Source organism: Phasianus colchicus, chromosome 9 (assembly GCF_987193195.1).
Source record: "Phasianus colchicus chromosome 9, bPhaCol1.hap1.1, whole genome shotgun sequence".
NCBI lineage: Eukaryota > Metazoa > Chordata > Aves > Galliformes > Phasianidae > Phasianus > Phasianus colchicus.
The window spans coordinates 26,222,571-26,240,312 of NC_143444.1; the positions used below are offsets into that span (position 1 = coordinate 26,222,571).

Here is a 17,742-nt window from a genome sequence, read left to right on the forward strand (position 1 = left end):
GTTACTGTAGGACTGCAACAACTTCCACAGAAATGCAATTTATAGTCGCACATTTTTTCACAGCGAGCTTTGGCATACATTTGATTAAATTCTGCTTTCCAGAGCACTTAATGAGAATTCTAATTCTCTGGAGATTTCTGTAGGCATGACAGGTAAAGAGGAGTCTATCAAGTCATAGCTGTGATTGTTAGTACAAGGAGCTGGCTCCTTTGAAGAAAAATAAAATTCATAAGCATGCATACATATCTTTGAATATTGCCAAGATACATATTGGCAGAGCAATAAATAGTGTGAAGATTTATTACTTCTCTATTTATCAATGCATACAAATCCAAGACACTTGTGAGGTACAGAGACATTCAGGAACATGTTTGAACTTAGCAGCTCCAGCAAATCGTGTTTGCTCTGGGTTCTGTCAAAGAACTTGAGATCGATTCAGTCTCTAATATTCAACAAGTTATCTCATTGCTTTCCCTGCGTGCCTGATGGGGAATGCCTAGGAACTTTCTCCAATGGACCCAAAGTTGTCTCCTGGCTGTAGACCATATACTGCTATAAATAAACAGGCTAAAACAGCAAAATACCTCTTTCTTACCTGATTCTTTTGGTATCGTTTCACCTCTGCTCTCAGATTATGTTCATTTTTATAAGGACTGTCTCATTCTCACAATCTTCTCCTTGAAGTAGCTTGGCATAAAGTTTCATTTTTTTGATAGGAATTCTGTGAATCTCCAGACAGTATGATTCATTCTCCATAAATCTGTAGCTGCAATCCTAGGTGGGGCAAATGGAGGGCTGTTAAATTCAGCAGAGAATTCAGTTTCAGAAGAGTTTTGTCCTTGCACACAGAACTAGGAGAAAGACAAAACCTCCCACCACATAAACTGTTAGGAGAAACTCCTCAGAGCTCAGATCTAATATTGTGAAGGTGGAACCCTTGGAGAATGAGGGTATGTGATGCTGTAGCTGGATGTACAGCACACAGCTCACATGGGTGTTCCTGAGCTGCTGTGCTCTCACACTGAACACAAAAGTTTGCCCTATTGCAGCCTTCCTTCCGCTTGGCCTGCTGATGAAATGTGTGAGTGAAATCCTGAATATCTCAATTACTGGGGCTTTAAGATTTGATGAGAAAGTATTCTAGACATAGAATACAACGTGCAGATTTCAAGTTAATGGAAGAGCTCAATATTTTACGTCCACCTTTCAGACAGGGAACCAGGGCAATACGGGCAAGAGTTCTGCCATTCAAAACAATTGGGCCACCAGTAAAAGTGGAAGTACCCCAACGCTCACTCATCAGGTCCCAGTATTACTCTTACAGTGGGTAGTCTATTCCTGCTGTCATTATCATTAGTTCTGGAATTAAACTACAATCAGAATCCTCCTAAAGAATATAAACACACATAATAAATCTTAGTACCCATTATTTCAGTTCTCACTATCTGAACTCAGTTATTTTTAATACTGACCAATGCTCGGTAACTAATTCTTAAACTGGAATTAAAAAATAAAATAAAACACAGAAACAAAAACAAAGCACATGCAAAGAACAGATTAAATATAGTTTGTGCTTATGCTGATTTCCAGAAATAGGCTAATAAACATTGCTTAGATGAAAGGAGTCTGAAGCGTTAAAGAAAGAAATCAGGTCTCACTTAAGTGATCTTTTAGCAGGAATCAAATTAACAAATATAATATGGATTGCTGACGAGGTGCTTGATCATTCTCTGCAGTAAGGATTTTTTTTTATGTATACATTACATTTATTTATGGATTTATATGTATGAGTTTGTGTATGAGCTGATTCTATTAACACTTCATTTGAAAATGATAAATGGCATTTTTATTTTAAAAGAAAATATTAAAAAGTCTTCATTTGCTACAGTAAGTTAGAATATATGACATTACTATGACATGCTGTATTTTCTTCTCCCTTAAAAAACACAAGCCTTCAGTGTAGGACTACGCTAGTAGGAAAGTATACAAACATTTTATTTAGTCCATAGGCAATTTTCCTCTAATTCAATCTGAAATGACACAAAGTATTTTTCTGTAGGAAGGTGGAGGACAAAATAAAAAGGGAGACATAAAAGAGACTTAATGAGATTGTGGAACTCTTTCTTAAGCAGTACAGCATCTTAATTTCTGGTAAATTCAAGCAACCTCCATCTGGGGGTTGATTCTGTCAGTCTGTATCTATGTCTGTCTGCCTTTATCCATCTCTCTAGGCATTCATTGCTGTGGTTTGGGAGCACCACTGAAGGAAACAGGAGCTCTGCATGCAGCATAGCTGCAGAATCCAGCCCCTATTTGACAATGATCAAGTCTGACATTGACAAGCACTTATACCCCATTCTCTGGCTTTTTTTTTTTTTGCCTCGGATACACGTGTTGTCTGGCAAAATTTAAAAATAAAACATTTAATGCTATACTGTGGTCAGTTCTCATGTGCCTCTGCAGTGCAGGGGGGAGGGAGAGGAGGGTGGAGGCAGGCATGGCTCAGCCTTCTGCACCACTCGCAGCAAGGTCAGCCAGAACTGTTGGAAGAGCAAAGTTGCTGCCACCCAGAGCACGAGGCTCCCTGCAAAAGCTTCCCTCTCAGAAGTAAATCACCTGAAAGGTCCAAGAGAGGCTGAGGCATTATTCCCACTGATTCAGGCAGCAGATTTAGCTGGCCACACCCCAATGTAACTAGCTCCTGAGCCTCAGGGCTCTCTGAAAATTTTCCATCAAAACTTTCATGGAAGTATCTGATTTCTTTGAAAATGTCAGCATGTTTTTATTTCATTCTTGCTAGACAAATTGAATAAGGAAAATGGAAGAGATATGAGCAGAAATGCAGAAAAAAAAAGTAATGGCTAGGGGAAGGGAAATTGTTTGGTTTGTCAATGAAAAGCCAATATTTTCAGCTAAGTATTCTGGATTAAAATTGTACTAGTCAACAGAATATTTGGGGAAGCACACCACTTATTTATGAACAGCCCCATTTCAGCTCTTTATGGACTACAGTTGATTGCTTCTCTCTTCTCAGTACCAAGGACATGGGTACAGGCAAAACACTCCCTCAGTCTCCAAATTTGCTGAGCCTTTACAAGTGTCACCATCCTGCCCTGGATCAGCTGGGGTTTCATCTAAGGGAACTTCAGAGTTAAAAGCTGAAATTGTTTTGTAGGACCATGGAAATAGAATGAATGAGAACAGGATGATTGAACAGAGACCAATGTCCTACAGAGCCCCGTCTGCTGTTACAGCATGAAGACGCGTTGCTGAATCCCTCAGATGTACCCATTTCCACAATTAAGAGTGGTTTTCCCCACAGGTCCTGTTAAGTGCTCTTCCAGAAACCCACATCTTACATTAGAAACTCTTTGCTAAAATACAAGGTAAAATTACTGATGAGTGGTTTACTGTTAGTTGTTTATTTATCAATATTGTCAAAGCTAAAAATGTTCCTCTTCATTCCTGTCACATTTATGGCTGTTCTTTAAAGCCTTCAGTATGTTACACCACAGTGTCTATTCCCCCATCAAATTATTCACCTTTCCTCTGCTCCTGCTCTAGGCTGAATTTCTTTCAAACATTAGTGGCCAAAGTTGTTCTCCACATTCCTGGGGAAGTCTTACCAAAGCCTTCTTGCAGTCCAATTTTGACTGGAAATGCTTCTTCTGAAATAGTGCCAAAATATACGCCCAATTCTCCTGTATCAGTTCAACTAATAAGCCTTACCTTATATTAGAAATTGTCATTAGTCCCCAGCTACATGACCTTGCTACTTGACCTGTTGCATGTAATCCCATTTATATTTCCCCAGTCCTTGAGGATATTTTATTTGTTTGGTCTGAGGCTCCTGGCTATTGACAATTTCCTCCCAGCTTAAGCCATCAGCACATTTCTCTAGCAGGTTCTTATTCTTTTTGTGTCTAGCTGATTAATGAAAATATTAAGGGATACAGGTCCCCAGATTGTGACTTCAGAAACTCCATTTTTATCTCCCTTTAACCTGGTATTTCTTCTTTCAACATCATCTGTTACCTCCTTTAGCCAGTTCCTAACCATTTTACAATTCTGGGTATAATCTTCATTTTTTCCAGTCAAATGATTCCCCATGTATCTCTGTGTCAGATGCTTCTCTCACAGTGGATATACATCACATCCACTGCTATGTTATTTGTCTAAAAAGATCAGGATAATCTAAAGAAAGATTATCAAGATAATCCAGTAAATCTGCTTTCAGTAAACCAATACTGTTATCCCACTTCTTCCATTTGCTGTGTTTTCTGTTACTCTTCTTTCCCAAAGCCTGGCATATTACTGATGTCACGCTAATATACCTACACCCAACTAGATTACAGTTTTTCCTGTCTTAAATATAGGAATCGTGTCTGAAATTTCTCATACCACTCTACTTGAACATATTCTAAAATATCCTTCAAGAACAAATGCAGTTTCAAATGTCAATTCCTTCAAACTACTGCGACACAAATCCCAAGAAACAGCTCCTTGATTTTTTGCATCATTTCCATTCTTCCATAAAGCCAATTTTTTCCCATTCAAGTTCAGAGTCATTGCCCAAATTGGCTACTGAAGCACAGAAAATCATCAAATTTTTGGAAATCATCTGTGCTATCATTAAATTCATCCCCTTTTAGCCATCCACAGTTTCTTTCCTTACTATCATCTAGTCTTGATTGTTAAAATACCCTACCATATATTTTAACTTATTTTTCAAGTTCTAAATTGATATTAAATCTTACCTTTGCAGTTTTAGACCTTAGGTTTCCTGTTGATCAATGTATTTCCATTTCTGGAAGACTGCCATTTTTGAAGTTACAGAATTTTCTTTCAGTAGAAATATCTGTAACAGAACAATATCAGAAGAACATTTATTCTAAAGCATTGCCAAAATTTGTTATTAGCTATTATACAGCATAACGCAATTTCTTTATACTTACTTACTTCGACAGTGCCTTATATTTGAAAAGTGTTGCTTCACAGATTCAGTACAGTAGATTTAGTGAAGCCTAACATTCACGTCTGATTGGAAAGCAAACTTCTAACCCTGTAAGCAGTTGATACTGCGGATTCTTCATGGCCCACCCGCTATGCATATTGATTGGGCTAAAATGTAACCATGCAAAGTATTGCTGCAGCTGGAAATGTCTCTCAATCAAAACAAGACTCCTGGATCCAGATTTAATCTTTCTCTGTATCAACTTTGCAAGTCAAAAGAGGGTTTCACTAATAGTCACCTTTGAAAGCTCACTTTCAGATCTGCAGTCAAACTCAGCCTTTATTTTCTTCTCCCTAATCACCAGCACCACAGACTGTATAATTAGCAAGTGAATGACAATTCAGGGCCTGCTGCAAAGCCCGAAGAGTGAGTTCATTTGACGATCAGGCCTTTTAATTGAAACTGCAAAGAGGATATAGCAATCCACCCCCTTCTCCATAGCAATTTTGACTTTGTAAGGCTCTGAGCATAAAAGTATATTGTGGGGTCTGATGCGTTTTTTGTTGACTAAAGGAAAAACAACTCTCTAAAATACACACTTGTCAAACCTTCAAGTTAAACCATGAGGCTGCACATTTGCAAAACCCTTTCTCTGAATACAGTCATCCTTAGAAAGGCTCAGAGTTCTGGAGCTTTACAGGTTTTTGAAGCTCACTGCAATCCCACAAATTCCCAGCTTATTTGTATCATGACAAAGGTTAGGCTCAAATGCAGTACAGATCTTGTTGCATTACAAAACATCTATTTGTAATGTCAATTAATTCTATTCCTAATATTGGGTATATTAGATATGCTCTAAGGTGATGAATCATTTTCCAATCATTCTTCCGGGCTATACATGAAAAAAAAATATCCTATTGCATCCGTACTAAAGGGCAAAGCACTTGTCTTAAGACTCAGCTTAAATATAAATCCACCACTGAACTCTATCTCATATTAAAACCAAGGATTAAATGCTGTGACAAATTAGGGTCTGAACTCCAAGGCACCATGTGAAAAGTAAGACCATACCTGCTCATCCAAACTGGTGTGGCTGTTGTGTAGCATTAGTTGCCATCGTTTTATGTTTTTTGGTTTTCTGTATTCCACATCAATACATCATGTAGTGGAATTAAAGTGTTAATGCTCCAATTCCAGGTACCTATCCCTATACATTACGGAAGTCACGGGATCTGACCCTTCTGGGTGGGGCGGTCTCTTACTGCCTGGCAGTGGGTGCTGGAGGTGCTTTCCTAGCCGTTCCAAGCTTTTCAGGTTTGACTCGGTCTCAGGAACTCTCTCCTATCTTATTTAATTTATTAGTCTCAATTTCAATTAGATTGTATTCTATTGTGTTATCTTGCATTCCAATATCATAGTTAGTGAAATAAGTTTTCCTCCATAGATTGTTGCTGCTGTTTTTTTTTTCCTCCCTCCCTTCCTTCCTTCCTTCCCATTTTGTGGGGCCGGGGGGGGGTGGGGGAGCAGGGGCCTACTGATTGATCTAGTTAACTCCGTGACAGTTATAAACTATTTTGTACAGCTATTCACAATTATCTATCCCTCTAGATTATTTATGAGTACTGGTGTCAGAATAAAGTCACATTTGCATATAAATAAATTATTTTGGTGTAGCTTTTCATATATATATATATATATATATATATATATATATATATATATATATATATATATATATATATATATATATATATATATTACACCAGAACACCTGTGCAATTCATACACATGATGCTTGAGTAAAACTGCTAGTATCTCATGAAAAATAAGGATCATCTCCCAGTTTCATACACAGGAATTGAAGCTTTTACAGGATAAAAGGTTTATTTGATACCACAATTGGCATATTGCTGCCTATATCACCATTCCAGCCCTACACAACTGGACAGTTCAATTCAGCATGACGTGTTTCTCTAACTCACTTAAAATCCTAAGTCCTGCCTCCCTGGAAATTCAAATTGTAGCTTCTCTGTGCAGTTGGAATTGATTAACATTAAATATAGCTCCAATCATAATTTTAAGTATTTTATAATAGTATGCAGCAATACCCCTGCTTCTGTACCACTGAAAAGGCTATTCCTATCTTAACACTTAGAGAAGACTTTGAATGTCCTATATCCTTGGTACTGATTTACCACCTCAGTTAACAGGAATATGTTACTAAGGAAAGTGGTTTATTTCTGTTTTTCTCTATTGGAGTATTCTCTAAGTGAAGAAGTGTGTGTCTCCTGTATGAATAACTACCCTGTTTCCATTAACAAGTTGGCAAAAAAAATACATTTTCTAGTGCTTCAGCATTTCAGGTAAATCTGTTTGTTTTGTTCCTTGGCACAAAAAGTGGAACCTTTATTCAGATAACCAGAAGGATGATTATAATGAACTGAAAAAAATTTAACTGCAAAATACACTGCTTGGATAATGCAACTTTTAGCAATAACTTTTTTCTGTCATAGATTTTGCTTTGATTCTTGTCTTCTGTTTCATTTAGAATTCCCAGCCTTTCATTATTAAATTATAGCCTACAAACTATTAGAATTTACCAATTAGAACTGACAGATACTTTCTCAAAGTGAAGTGTTGATTTATTACAAAAAAATATATATATTCACATCCTACCCTTCACATATAGCCAGCATCTGCCCAGCTTACTCAGAGTAGCTGCAGAATTTAGCAGCCCCCCATGACCATGTATAGTTGAGAAGACAGATGCAGCTTCAGGATGTATCCAGAAGGTATTTCCAAATGCAAAGGGTGAACACAATGGCACAAGGAATTCACATGTTTATATTCGTAACATGAATAATTCTGCACCTCAGGTTTAAAAAGAAAAACTTCAATGGGCACAAAGAATGACAACAGAGACAAGAGGAATGAGGGACAACAGCAAGAAAGAGAGGGGAAATGGCTGCAGTAAATGGACAGTTTAACCTGGAGAACACCTCAGACAGAAAAATATTCCATGCTACAGGTTAATGTTAATACTAAAGCAAAATGTACAAATGGGATAAATTTAGGCTAGAAATTAGAAAGTTTCTAATCAGATGAGCAGAGATGTTCTGGAACAGCCTTTCAGTAAGACTGAGGAAATAAAATCCAACTACTCGTATAATGGAGCTTAATATAAATGTACAGGATTACACAATTTGAGCAGAAGAAACAACAGGGGATTGCACTTCCTGCTTGTTTCCACTGTGAATTAACAATGCAACAATCAGACTTTTACTTCAACTGTTATCAATAACAATGTGTAATTTTACGCGTTTTATGTACTGCTAGAGCTGAGAGCCTCTTCCAAACTCCCCCAAAATAAATGCAACAAGCACAAAAGCACCTAACAAGCTTGTGTGTTTTAAAATGTGGTTAAAGTGGAATGTGTTAAGAGGAATGGGGTGGAAAGCAATTGAACCACAGCTCAGCCCAGGTCCAAGCTACAGCAGGTCCCTGCTTGGGAGGGAAAGCAAGAAAAATGAACTGCAGCAATGCAAAATGCTGCCATGGAATGGAAGCAATGACTTCTGTTTTTAAGGGAGCAAAAAAAACTATCCCCATTCATAATCAAGCAGAAAGGCAGAGAGCTTTTCAGAAGAACTACCTCAGAACTGAGCTGGGAAAGAAGTCCTTGGTCATGGAACACCTGCCTGCAGGTGGAGCCTGCCAGTGACATCAGGTACCTGTGAGAAAGGGAGATAAGATTTGTGAAAGAGGGCCTGCTTCTAGCCCTTACAAGTTGAGCACAGGTTAGCAGTCTTGGGGAGGAAGGAAGCAAGAGGTTTAATCTACAGATCATTGCTTATAGTGTGGTGGCTCTGTAATAAACATCACCTTTTTAGAATAAGAATGCAGTAACTCTGAAAAGGAGCTAGCCCCAGTATTTAGCTTCTAAATTCACAGCTGGTGACCCAGAAATTCCCTCCCAGTTCTAGGCTTATTTCTATGACAAGGTTCTCATGAACAGTTATGGAAAAGACACTGCTGCTCTCATTGTATCAGTACAGGAGAGAAGGACTTTGTGACTTAAATCATGTTGCATCTAAGTCACTAAAGTTGCAGAAGCAAGATGATTAGGAGGGTCATATCGGTGCAACAACCTTATGATAGTGAGCAGTACAAGTTCTCACTCTGAATCAAGCCAAAATGCCAGAAGAACATTAGAAAGAAGGATGCTTCTGGCTCCTTGTTCCTATGCACAAATTTCTTCTTCGTCCTGGGATCAAATTAAAGGAGCAACTCAGTGTTCAAGTCTTTCACGTAGCAATAGCATTTTGATTTCCCCAGTAAACTGCTTCTGTCATCAACTTCTGTGTTCAGTACAAATGAAAAAAAAAAAAAAAAGAAACAAAACTTGTTCTAAAGGAAGGTCACTTCTGAAGCCATTTCTGTGTGGGAGATAGAAGCTTTCTTTCATTTCAGAGTGGTATAACAGTACAACCAGGACATTCTTCTCAGAGCCAAATCTGGGCAAAATTATTATCTCTAAGCATGCTCTTAATGAATTATTTTGAGAAGCCACTAGCACAAAAGAAAATCCGTATATAAAAACTACTTCTTATACCAGGTATGAATTTTCTAACTAAAGGTGACAATCTTCATACTCTGCAAAATGTGCACAGAAGTAATAAATCCAGTATTAAATAATAAGTTCGTTATGCCTTTGGCTATACTGCAGTTTCAGCTGGCTTTTCCACATTATAACCAGTCACTGATATGTATTCTTTAGATCCACAGCGATGGGAGAGAGTTAAATTTAAGAAATATAGGAAGAAGTTTTTGTGATATTCTTTTTGACCAGAAGTGCACCATACAGGAACTTATCGTGTATTTCATTTTGACGATGTTTTCCTATCATTTCACTCAAATTATCATTCATGTACAGTATTTATTTTTAATTTAAAATTAAAACACTGAATAATTAAGTACCATAGAGAATACTAATGTGTGGAACAAAGTGGGACAAATAGACTCTGTCTACAAGATTTCTATGATCCTCTCCCCATTAACATAAGCATGAGTTCTACTGGGTATTTACATATTAGATTTGGCAAGCAGTAATACAATGAGAAGTAATTTCTGCATTAATATTTTCTTTTCAAATAAGACAAGTTCCTGAACTTGTCAAACATAAATGCAAAATTATGAAAAACAATCTTAAGCAAAAACTCTTGTTATTAAAATGCATGGCAACTAATTATTGATCTGATGCTATTCTGCATAAAGACGACATGCTTGACTGAACAGAAATATTTTAAAATCATTAATATACATGTGTTTATTTTACTGAATCTAAATTGGAAGTGGTAGATTATTCTTATTGTCTAATGAATTAGGAAGTGTGACAATACACTGTACGGTGCTGATGTATGATATCTTTCTCCTTATACTTTCTGCCAAATTAAAACTAAAACTAAAACTCTACTGGAGACCTTGAACAGCCATAATATGAAAATCAAATGTGAATTGATATTAGAAAAACCATAGTACCTTAGATTGCTCCAGGCAAACACACAGAGATACAATACTAAACACTGTCTTTGTATAAGAAAGGATACGAAAAAATCTCTTGTGGGACATGCTGCCAGTTGAAGCTGAAGCCCTGTCAAAACTGCAGTTTCTTCTGTGGGAACATGGTGAAATCGAAAATCTTTGTGCAGCTGGGGTTTCTCTTCCCTTCAGTTTTTCACTTAAAACAAAAGCCTAAGTGAAATTCAGTTCACTGCAGATTTGCCAATGCATCATTTCACTCTAAGGACAGATTAATAATTTCTGAACTTATTTCAACTGAATTTCATGGCCAAGATATCCTGTAATTTTACATCTCCCCACAATGACCTTTATACTGTACTTATTTTACAAAATACCACTGGCAACATTTTTTCTATTCCAACAAGCTTCAGAATACATATATCTTGATATTACTCTGAAATTACTACAGTGTGGAGTGCTCTGTAAATAATCAATGACACGTAACTCATTCACTGTAAAAGTCTGAAGAGCATAATACTGAAGATTGCTCATCTTTAATGCTCTTTGTACAAGTCCAAGTTAACATTTATGGAAGGTACAAGCTCATTTTGATGAATCCCTAAATCAGCCACACCAATATAACTCTGGATAATCACAAACATATATCGTAACAATAGCTACGCACCTGTTGCACAATGTGACTTCCCCACAGAAAGTGCTTGACAATACAATTCACATCTACAGCCTTAGCAACCCAACATCTCTTCAACATCTTCTTTACAAGCAGGCTTGTATCATCCTTAGCACATTTCCTTTCAGTGATTCAAGGAGGCAAATTAACAAAGGCTGCTCTCACAGCTGATTTTTTTTTTTTTTTTTTTTTTTATAAGTTTCTATCCCACTGCCAGAACACACAAGGCACCCAAATGGTATGTGATGCACCCAGAGGCATCAAGTGATTGAACAAATTCCCCCAAGTGTTCACTTCCAGGGAGCGTTAACACGTTAGTACACTGCCTGCATATAGATATCCTATCTGAAAGTGAATTATTATATCTCTGAAAAAATTTTCAAGATTAAGACTCTTGTGTATTGCTAATGCCAGAGAGAACTAGATAACAGGTAGGAATTTTGTTGTATAATATTGGAGACAATTAGGAAAGTTAGGACAGTTTGCTCTTATAGAAGGTAAAATATATTCTTAGTTATACTGGTGACCCAGGGATCAGCTAGGTGAAGTAACATCTCTCTCCATAGATACCTGGCCTTCACTGCCTCCCTTCTGCCAGCATGCAATGCTGCTCCAGCAAACATGTGAAATGATTACTCTAAAGAAAATACACAGGGTATGGGATTCATTAACAGTTCTAATAACAGCACACCATAAGAGATAAAACTCTTAGAGCATCCACAGGAGAGCAGCAGAGATGGTGAAAGATCTGGAGGGCAAGATGTGTGAGGAACAGCTGAGGTATCTCAGCATGTTCAGCTCAGAGCAGAGGAGACTGAGGGGAGGCCTCTGTCTCTATCCAGTAGAAGGGCAGTCCTGAGCTCTGCTCTCTGTTAACAGTGACAGGGCTCAAGGGAACGGCATGGAGCTGTGTCAAGCCAGGGTTAGGGAAGTTCTGCACCAGAGAGTGGTCAGATACTGGAATAGGTTCCTCGAGGTCACAACACCAAACTGCTGCAGTTTAAGGAGCATTTGGACAGTGATCTTGGACATACAGTTTGATTTTTTGGTGGTCCTGTTTTGGACTCAACAATCTTTGTTGGGCATTTCCAACTTGGGATATTCTGTGGTTCTGTTCTATAATTCTCTGGTCCTTTGTGCTTTGTCAGCATTGAGTGTGCAATATCATGCCACAGTGATTCACTGCTCCTCACCAGGACATCTATTGCTGTAGGCTCTCCTAGCAGTGGCAAACCACTCTTGAATTGCTCTCGTTATTCTTCTGCTGATGTATTTAATTGCTTTTGTAGATATTGATCTGCTTTTGGAGTTGTTGGATCCAAACATCACTTTCCATGAAAATGTTCAGGAGAGGGATTTCTGTAGGACTGAAAATCTCCAAAATTCTTCTCTTAAAAACTTCCCTTAAGGCATTATTTTCAGAAGCAAAGGAATGATTCATATGGAACATGATACCAATAAAAACTGAAACAAGCAATAGTTCTTCATTATAAAACCCTAAGAAAAAGTATATTCACAGGTCTAAACCAACATCTTTACGGCCCCAAGCCTTTAGGCTATCTCTGGGACCAGTATCTCCCATCTGCTGTTAGTAAAGCTCTGATAAGAATCAAAGAATGACTTAGACTGGAAAGGACCTTAAAGATATCTGGTTCCAACTGGTTGCCAACCACTCCATGAGGCTGCCTAGGGTCCCAACCACCCTGGCTTTGAATGCCTCCGGGGATGGGACATTCACAGTTTCTCTGGGCAACCTATGCATAAGCCTCACAACTCTCTGAGTAAAGAATTTCTTCCTAACATCTAATCTAAATTTTCCCATTCCCCGCTATCAGACAATGAGTATGGGTGTGGCAAGCAGGACTGTGATTTTTATTTTATTGAAATCAATTTGCCATGTCAAACAGAATATTCCCTGAAAACTTCTCACTAGATTTGAGCAGAGTTTTCTATCTTTCAGATAAAATAAACAAGACAACCAAAGAATAAAGCTGTAGGTGACACTAAACACCTTGAAAGAAATTGCTTCATTTCACTTACCCAGCAAGACCACATAAAGATTTCACAGCAGAGTATGCTTTTGGTTTTTCAAGTAGAGTTCATTCAAACTACATCCAAAACAACGTTATATATAGAAATAATACTCATACAAAGTAATCAACAAAAGAAGGTTAGTGCAAAATTGTCATTCCAGACTCTAGGGATTTGAGTGAACAATTGTCCAAACTTCCAGTTTCTCTTTACAGAATCACAGAAACACCAAGGTTGGATAAGACCTACAAGATCATCCAGTCCAACCATCCACCTGTCACCAATAGTTCTCACTAAGCCATATCCATCAACACAAAATCCAAATGTTACCTGAACACCTCCCTAGGCAGCCCATTCCAGTGCTTGACCACTCTTTCAGAAAAGTGGTATTTCCTAATGTCCAGCCTAAATCTCCCCCGGCACAGCTTGAAGCCATTCCCTCTAGTCCTATCACCAGTTACACATGAGAAGAGGTTGACCCCCAGCTCACTACAACCTCCTTTCAGGTAGTTATAGAGAGCAATAAGGTCTCCCCTGAGCCTCCTCTTCTCTTCTCTGGTAGTACATAAGAACTCATCTCATAAACAAACCCCGCTATGTTACGTGCTTTATGAACTTTGGAGCATTACAACATTATTTATACCAATGAACACAGTTAAAATTGTAACATTTGTTCTCACACTGATCAACTCCTTCCTTTCAGTCTTTCCCATCACTGAAGACTGTCTAGAATATAAACATGTAGAAGTAGAAATAAAGATTTTTAATAGATCAGATCTCTATGAATTAGAGTAGCTTGGATGGGATCAGCAGATTCAATAGATCCATAGCGATTTACAGCAGCTGGAGATGCATATCCCATGGCATATTGGCCCCACGTACATATTTGGGAAGAAAAAAAATCAGCAATACTTTTACAATGTTTTACATGAATCTTCAATAGAAGCTCAACAAATATTTTGAACCTTCACCCTAAGAACATATTGAATTGTGAAAATTGTGCTGTTCTTTTGATGTAGCAAGTTGAGAGCTCTTACTGAATCAACTTTATAATGAATTCTTTCAGATACTGATGAAAATGGTTCACTTAGCTTGATTTTGAAATTAATGTGGTAATTTAAAACTACTTTGATAAAAAAGGTTTAATGACATCTGAAACCTGAAAAGGATAAAAGATGGAGACTCAGCAAATAAAGCATTTACTGTTTCTGTTCTTCATCATTAGCTGATGACTAACATCAGTACTGTTTCCCTGGACCATTATTTGTTATCACATAGCAAATAGCTCAAGTCTAGTTCTTTGTGCCTTGTGGACAGACATGACATGAAATCTCCCAGGTAAATTCTGGCTGCACTGAAACTAGTAGTATAACTCCATTACTTCTATGGTCTCAGCTTGCTTTTAACCTTCACAACATAATTTAATGAAAGAAATTGAGAAATAGAAAATGCTATAAGCTGTGGATCACCAGTTCATTGTCACGTTATATCCTACAATCTCAAAAAACTGCAGTATTCACCCTTGATGCCTAAAATTATCATCTCTGAGGACATGTTCTCGGTACAATGTAAAAGATGAGGACAAGCAAAGGATTATTTTCAGAGGCTTGGATTTGGTCATCAATAAAAAGCTGTTCATATGACCAGGAAAAGCCTAATCTTATTTTCTCAGTGCATTAGGAAATGATTCATTATCTAATCTTATTTACATCATGGACATCCAAGTCATTCTCTTACTCTTTTTTTAATCCTTAAATCCCAGATAAATAGATTATACCAGTACAATTTCTGTTTGAAAATCCTACTTCTGATTGCCTTCTGGTAAAAAAAAAAACAAAAAAAACATACTATCGTACGTATTCAGTCTAAGCATTGGAGTCTAGTCATCATCTGAGGTAAATGGGGATTTCTTCTTCAGAGATGTAATCATCTGCATCCATTTTCTGAGTTTACATCTACTGAAATATTGGCTAATATTTTGAGCAGAGAGAATTTCAGGAATCATCAAGTATTTTCTAAAGCAAGTGTGGTTAACCATCATATTACATCAGTTGCTCCATAAATTTAATATCATGCATTAAAAACAGCTCTCAGTGACACAATTTTGGTATCTATGCCAATATAAAAGTGGAATGTGTGGTTTGAACATCATGAAAGAACACAAAATTACTTTAGATGAACAATACAAAACTTTATATGTTCTGTGGAATTTCATGTTACACGGATGTATGTGTGTATGTATATCCAAACAACCTGTAACATTTCAAAATGAAAGGCTTTTTTTTTTCCAAAAACGTTAGCAGTTGTTTTGTCCTCAATGCAGGGGATATTTTTTTCAGATAGTCTGGCCCACATTTTTAGCCCTTGTAAATCTTCTTATATTCTGTCCAGAAATACTTCTGAGTTTTCCTGAGAAGTCTGGAGGGCCCATTTTCCTTTCTGCAGAAGGCAAACTAGTGCACTAACGCACGGCTGCTCCATACTTCTTCCTTCCCCCCACACATTAAAGCCTACTGGAAACCCTCCAATCCTAATGACCAAATCCACCATATTCTCTGTAAGTCTAGTTACTGCATAAATGCATAATTCTGATAAAACAGAATTACAATAGACTTGTCATTTGAAATCTTAATTTTGCTACATGGTCCCTGTGATCACAATATCCAGTGCTTTCAGCATTTACAGGGGTTCTCTTATCAGAGAAACTGAGGCAGAGACAAATGACATGACTTGCCCTGCTACTGAACTCAACTGAACTCAAACTGAACTCAAATTTCCTCAGCCTGAACCTGATACTTTAACTACTGGACCCATCTCTCACTAATGTAGTAAGAAATTTAAAAGAAAATTGTATGTTGTACCCATTTGTCTCTACATTAGTCTAGCATTAGATTTTATTCCCTTGGTCTACTCTGTTACTAAAAGTGTATGAGACACTGATCCAAAGACGACTTTCAATTGATTAATGATAAGGCTCATAATTGTGAATCTGTATAAATACAAGGTTGCATGAAATCCTAGGAAGACTGATTATATAATGAAATATTTGAAGAAAAAAAGATACTAACATTGTCCAGAAAACAAGAGCATCCATATTTTTCCTGAATAGAATATAACTACAGATTTCTCATTGATTGATAGGAATTCTTTTTGTTTGTTTGGGATTTGGGGGGAGTTGATTCCTTGGTTTGGTTTTGGTTTGGTTGCTTTTGGGGTGTTTTTTTTTTTAATCAGTTGGTTGAGGTTTTTGTTTATATGTTTTGAGATTGTTTATAGGGTTTGGCTTTTTTTAAGAAAAAAAAAGATGAGTGTGTCTCTGATAAAATCAGTGGCAACTTAGACAGGATTTGCAACATTCGCTATATTGTCGTATCCTCAGACTAACCACTTTAGGATTATTCTCTATATTTACAAAGAATACAGGTGACACAAAAGCAGAGCTGACCACCAAAACACTGAAGAATATAGACATTTATAGAATAGTTTTGCTAGAGCTAGTAGAAAAGAGAAGGATATAAAGGAAATATAAAATAAAAAGCAGAAGAGAAAGACAAACCCCAGTAAAAATCACCCTTGAAAATCATTCTTGAAATTTATAAAGAAATATTTTTCTGATCTGTGCTAGTATCCTCACTGCATACTGTAATCTCCTCTGCTGTTCACACAATACTGGTATCCACATAGCAAATAATGCTGATATTAACAGAGATGCATGAAGACTGAAAATAGATGATTTGGTAATGAGGTAGTTAACATGAGAGTAAAAAGCCCTAGGTGTACTTGACATCCATCTAATCCATCCTCAGTTCAACAGGCAGCAGCACTAAACAGGGTTTGTAATATGCTAGAAAGAGGGATATCTGTAGCCAATAAAATTACATTTTTACTTTATAAGACCCCATGGTGATGGACCAAATTTGGAATTTAATGTTCAATTTCAGTCATGAGAGTGGAAGACAGATGTAGATAAAATGGAGAAAGCACAGCAGAAAGCAACCAAATGATTAATGTACTAGAGAAGCTAACACAGTAGCTTAGAGAATGATGAAATGGGAATTTTTTAGCCTCAAGGAAAGGTGATTAGGAGGTGAACAGACTGAAATATTTAAACTACCTGTGGGTTATTATAAAATTAAGCTTGAAGATCAATTTGAAGTTTACTGACAGATCAGAAATAAGGGATGCGGGATTCCATGCAGCATTCTCTCAGGTCACTGGTATACAAGTGAGACACATGAGATGCCTGCATTTGGAAACTGCAATACAATCTTTGTGTACTAAAATTTAGGTATAGCCTTTGAATAACCTGGCATAACTGCTGGGAACTGAGGGCTTGACCATCTACAGCATCAGCAGCAAAATCCATCATGAGAAAAATTTTCTGGGTGAGTAGAAACTGCTTTGTCCACAGCATCTCCATTCAGAGATGGGGCTGCTTGCATCTTGTTATACATACACAGTGACTAAATGTCTGGTTCTCAAATGGAGCACCCCGTTCCCTGCCAGCAGTAGCGACTTAGGAGGTAATGTTCAGTATAATCCTTGG

The 17,742-nt window shown here is 37.4% G+C and overlaps 1 long non-coding RNA gene across 2 annotated transcripts in view; it reads right to left on the reverse strand.

Moving 5' to 3' along the window:
* Positions 1–17,742, reverse strand: part of LOC116236135 (uncharacterized) — a 72,894-nt gene that overhangs the window by 11,772 nt on the left and 43,380 nt on the right. For both annotated transcript variants that reach the window (XR_016468974.1, XR_004168498.2), the window contains exons 2-4: positions 8,607–8,685; positions 4,758–4,858; positions 596–774 (exon numbers count right to left, since the gene is read on the reverse strand). This is a non-coding gene — a long non-coding RNA (uncharacterized LOC116236135). The remainder of the gene's footprint in view (positions 1–595; positions 775–4,757; positions 4,859–8,606; positions 8,686–17,742) is intronic.